The sequence below is a fragment of the Taudactylus pleione genome, unplaced genomic scaffold (genome assembly GCF_031769625.1).
Source record: "Taudactylus pleione unplaced genomic scaffold, aTauple2 ptg000095l, whole genome shotgun sequence".
NCBI classification, from domain to species: domain Eukaryota; kingdom Metazoa; phylum Chordata; class Amphibia; order Anura; family Myobatrachidae; genus Taudactylus; species Taudactylus pleione.
Genome location: NW_028284497.1, coordinates 3776742 through 3782665, shown reverse-complemented (window position 1 = coordinate 3782665; position 5924 = coordinate 3776742).

Below are 5924 nucleotides of genomic sequence, written 5' to 3'. Positions count from 1 at the left end.
CTACATACTGCAACAAATTGTTTTGGGCAGAAAAAAAAAATTAAGAGATCTCATTGTGGTATGAAAAAATTATGTAGTGTTATGGAATCTCTGGGGTAAACACATAAACCTGTATTGTTTTCTGAGAAATGTGTAGGAAAATTTGTACTGACACTCTTCAGATAGGGGCAGAGACTAAAACCCATTTGAAATGTCAAAGAGTTTGAACCATTTTTTTATTCTGTTTTATTGATCTTGTAGGGTAGTAATACAAGATAGTACATAACATAGAAACATACAATTTTTATTAAACTTTGAAGGCCACAGTACATGATAAAAGTTATAACCCAAAACCAAAATTGTCTGATGCCAAGAAATAAAGCTGGCCCATAAATGGAAGTACAAATGTTTTGGACATACTGAAGCACAATTGTGCAGACATTGGACCTAAACAGACAACCAAATATTGTGTTGCTAATACCAAAATAAAGCATGATAACATATCAAAGGGATGTGGAGGGGAGGGGGGACAAGGGAAAAACACATAAGGGAAAGGGGGCTGAGGGGGAGAGCAGAAGTTACAGATCAGCAGAGTCCTACAATATCCAAATGAGAGACATGGTTGACTAAAAGTAAATACAGAAATGCAAAAATATGACAGTAGAAAAAGTAAATGTAAACTGATGGGGGTCTATTAAACAGGGAATAAAAAGTGTAAAATAGACTATCACTATGACTCATTGATTAGTATATGGTGTGGAAACCAGGTTGTAGATTTAAAGATTTTAATGATGACTTATGATTGCGAATCCAAACAATGCATATACCCCATTTGTCATAAAATTGGATCACACCTTTCTCAATGTCGGGTTAGGAAGTATGCCTATCACAGTATAACAGTTGCAATGTTTTAACCTGTAACTCCTGAAGAGACGGGAAGGAGCAATGGGTCCAAAGGATCAAAATTACTCTTAGCTAGGGTAATCAGAATTGTGAGAAAACTAATAACTGGTTCCTTTAAGGGGCCTAAATCCTAGCTGGAAAAAATGGTACAAAAGCATGCAAGAGAGAGTCGAACTTAAGCTGCAGCGGGCATATATAATTAATAAATCCCAAATTTCTTGATTTTACCACATGACCAAAAACCGTGAAAAAAGGTGAAATTGGAATCATGATACTTCAGGAGCCTGTGGCAGAGGGAACCACATGTTTACGTGGTGCTGCATTACATATATGCTCTGTGGACTGTCCAAACATGGACTTCCTATAAGTAGGTACAGCCATGGCCAAAAGTTTTGAGAATGACACACATATTGGTTTTCACAAAGTTTGCTGCTTCAGTTTTTATGATGGCAATTTGCATATTCTCCAGAATGTCATGAAGAGTGATCAGATGAATTGTAATTAATTGCAAAGTCCCTCTTTGCCATGACAATGAACTTAATCCCAAGAAAAACATTTCCACTGCATTTCAGCCCTGCCACAAAAGGACCAGCTGACATCATGTCAGTGATTCTCTTGTTTACACAGGTGAGAGTGTTTTGATGAGGACAAGGCTGGAGATCACTCTGTCATGCTGATTGAGTTAGAACAACAGACTGGAAGCTTTAAAAGGAGGGTTGTTCCTCCTCTGTTAACCATGGTTGGAGTGGGATTGAAATTCTGGTGGCTGTTTAGCCGCCGGTTCAAATCCTGACAGGATCAAGATCCGACAGAGGCAGGTAAATAGCCTAACCTCCCCTGTCCCCAGCCTAACCCTCCCTTAGTGGTGCATAGCCCTAACCTCTCCCCCTAGTGCCTAACCCTAACCACCCCTTACTGCTCTCTAAACCTAATCCTCCCGGGGTTCCCTAACATAACCCTCCCCACTAGGTGTGCCTAACCCTAATCTGCCCCACACCAAAACCTAACCTTAACCCCACTAGACTCCCTAATCCTAACCCCCGATGTGGCTAATGCTAAGGGTGCCCCAGACTTACCTTCATTCGGTATGTTGTCCTCTGCATTCTGGTATTGGGATTATGATAGGAGTTGGTATTTTGATGCCTATCAAATCCCTAGCTGGCATTCCGCTGTCGGGATTGTGACTGGCAACCTTGCGGCTGCTGGTCATGTGACTACATACCCCATCGTTACCTGCAAGGAAATACGTGCAGTCATCAATGCTTTGCACAAAAAGGGCTTCACAGGCAAGGTTATTGCTGCTAGTACGATTTCACTTAAATCAACCATTTATCGGATCATCAAGAACTTCAAAGAGAGAGGTTTAATAGTTGTGAGGAAGGCTTCAGGGCACCCAAGAACATTCAGCAAGCATCAGAACCATCTCCTAAAGTTGATTCCGCTGTGGGATTGGGGACACCACTGGTGCAGCAATGGCAGCAGGCAGGTGTGAGTGCATCTTCATGCACAGTGAGGTGAAGACTTTTGGAGGATGGCCTGGTGTCTAGAAGGGCAGCAAAGAAGCCACTTCTCTACAGGAAAAACTTCAGGGGCAGACTGATATTCTGCAAAAAATACAGGGATTGGACTGTTGATGACTGGGGTAAAGTTATGTTCTCTGATAAATCCTTTTTCAAATTGTTTGGGGCATCTGGAAAAATGCTTGTCTGGAGAAGAAAAGGTGAGCACTTCCATCAGTCCTGTGTCATGCCAACAGTAAAGCATCCTGAGACAATTCATGTGTGGGGTTGCTTCTCAGCCAAAGGAGTGGGCTCACACAGCTCACACAGCCAAGAATAAAGAATGGTACTAAAACATCCTCCAAGAGCAACTTCATCACCAGACTGTTTTTGGATGGTTTGAAGAACAATGCATTTTCCAGCATGATGGGGCACCTTGCCATAAGGCAAAATTGATAACTAAGTGGCCTGGGGAACAAAACATCAACATTTTGGGTCCATGGCCAGGAAACTCCCAAGACCTTATTCCCATTGAGAACTTGTGGTCAATCCTCAAGAGGTGGGTGGACAAACAAAAACCCACAAATTCTGACAATCTCCAAGCATTGATTAGGCAAGAATGGGCGGCCATCAGTCAGTATGTGGCCCAGAAGTTGATTGACAGCATGCCAGGTCGAATTGCAGAGGTCTTGAAAATGGGTCAACATTGCAAATATTGAATCTTTGCATAAACGTAATGTAAATTGTCAATAAAAGCCTTTGATACTTATGAAATGTTTGTAATTTTACTTCAGTTTACCATAGTAACATCTAACAAAAAGGTCTAAAAACACTGAAGCAGCAAACTTTGTGAAAACCAATACTTGTGTCATTCTCAAAACTTTTGGCCATGGCTGTAGACTATAGAATTTTCAATGTTGAATCTACATTTTTCAAGAGGTCATCTTGTGATAGTAAAGAGGGAATGTATGATTGCCAACTGGATACAAGGGTGGGCCAAAGTGATGGGGAAGAAAAACTGTTTTTTCCAAATGGGAAACTTTGCATGCGAAAGAGAAGGGTTCTACCATAAATGAACATAGGGAGGGGAAAGATGATCCCTGTGCAGTTTCTTATGAATACCTAGCCAGGATTTATATGTATCATAGAAAATAATATGTGTCACAAACTGCTTTGGAATATCCAAGAGTTTTGAGTGAAGAAGGGACTTATCTAAGCTCATGTCGGTATAAAGGTCAATCCCGAATATATAAATAATAGATTGCTAATGAAAAACAGCCAAATCAGGGATCACCATTCACCCTTTTTAGCGAGTAGCCATACATTTTTCAAAGCTATTTTTGTTTTTTTCCATTGCCATATAAAGGTGGATAGTGCCCAATTTAATTGTAAAACATCTCTTCTGGAAATGCTAATAGGTAGCATTTGCATAACATAAATAATCTTTGGAAAGATTATGCTTTTGGGAACAGCAATACAGCCTAAAAGAGACAAGGACAGGAATGATCTAATAATATTATTATCTAATAATGTTAATATTTAAGAGATAATGTGGGAGACATTGATCTTATAGAAAAGTGGGAGATTTGCTGGGATCTGCACCTCTAAATATTTGAAATGAGAGGTGAAGGGTTTGAAAGCAGTTAGCACTGGGGTAGAAGAGAGGGCATAGAAGAGGATCCAACAAATAAGAATTTTGATTTGTCAAAGTTGATTCTACAGCCTATATCCTATAGAAAATGAGCCAAAGGAAGAGATAATATTCAATATTTCAGGAATGAAAGAGGAGGGGTTGGAGACAAATAGCAACATGTCATCTGTAAAAAGGGCTTTCTTCAGATCTACACTGCCAATGCAGATCCCCTAAAGATCAGAAAAAATTTGGAGAGCTTTCATAAGGGGTTCCAAGCAATCGCAAAGAGGAAGGAGGGGAAGGGAACAGACCTGTCTGGTTCCTCTCTGAATCATGAAAGCAGCTGACACGAGTCCATTACAGGAATCCTAAGTTTGCAGGTTAGTGTAATGAACCTCTAAGCCTCTAATAAACATATCTGGGAAATTAAACCTCCTAATGATAGAGTAGAGATGAGACCAGGATATAAGGTCAAAAGCCTTTTCGGCATATAATGATATACTGTAATAATATTTTGCCCAGGGAAATCAGAAGAGGACTTGTGGGAATAGAAGATAAGATCCATCTTACATTTATGATGAAGTGTATGCCCCATATGAAGTCCCTCTGGTTAGGCTGGATGATACTAAGGAGAATCATCTTTAGTCTGTCAGTTAATATTGTAATAAACAACTTATAATAATTATTTAACAAGGAAATAGACCTTTATAAATAGGGAAGGTAAAGATCTCCGTCTGGCATTGAAATGATTTTCAATATTGCAGAGTTAAAATATAGGGGAAGGGAGGTGAAACCATCTGGTTCCGGAGCTTAGGCTGGTTTCAGATTCTGTATCATTTTGGATTCTTTAACAAGGGATATGAGAGCAGTTGGTACATCAGTCATGTCCTTATTCAATTTTAGGAAAGGGAGGTTATCCCAGTCAATAGAAGAAGCATTGTGAGGAATAGAGAAAGAGCAAAAGCAATAGGCCTGGAGCAGGAGTGTATTTATAATGGGTGCAGGGGGGGCCCACACTGCACACCCTGCATCCATAAAATGTACCTCTTCAGAGTCCCACATCAACTCCAGTGTCTGAGTCTGTAGAAATGGCTGGAAAATGGCTGCTGGCCATTTTCTCATTGTTTGCGCATGCACAGTACAGGAAAAATGGGCGCTGTGGCCATTTTCCCGGTGACCTGTGCATGCACTATAGACTCTGAGCACACTCTAGTGCCCAGAGTCTATAAGTGCAGTGCTGGCCGCGCACTGCTCAGTGAGCAGCCGGCCGGAGAGGAAGGGGCCCATGTCGGAGACTGCACACTGTCCCCCTCCTCTCTAGAAATGCCCCTTCCCTGGTGGTAGAATCTGGTTAAGAGTATAGATCAGAATACAAAGACCAAATGATTTTTTCTATCTGGGTATTTGATGACATAAGGGAACCATCTGAGGTTCACAAGGGTGTGTGCAACCGTGGGGGATGAGTACCATTAAGGAGGTTTGTAAGGAGTTTGCTGATTTATTTACAAATTTATGAAAGCAAAACAGATAACGGTCTCCCATAGAGTGAAGTAACTCATCAAAATGGACTTTTGCTGTTGGAGTAGATAATCTAGTACTAGGAGAAGGAGGAGTCTTAAACTGTTGATATGCCTTCTTTAAGGAAGCCTGAAGCTCAAGATATAAAGAGGAGTATTCTCTATTTTTAGGGGCCACAAAAGTTATAATAGACCAATGTAACACTGATTTGGTTGTTTGCCAAAAGAGCTGAGGATCAGCATCTAAACTGGTTAGGTTATTTATTTTATACTCTTCCCAAGCAGACTCCAGTCAGTTACGGAAGTTGATGGAGTGGAAAAGATGGGGTGAATCACTAGGCATGGTAAGGATCTTTATCAACCATTAAATGTAGAGTGTACCAGACAAGAACT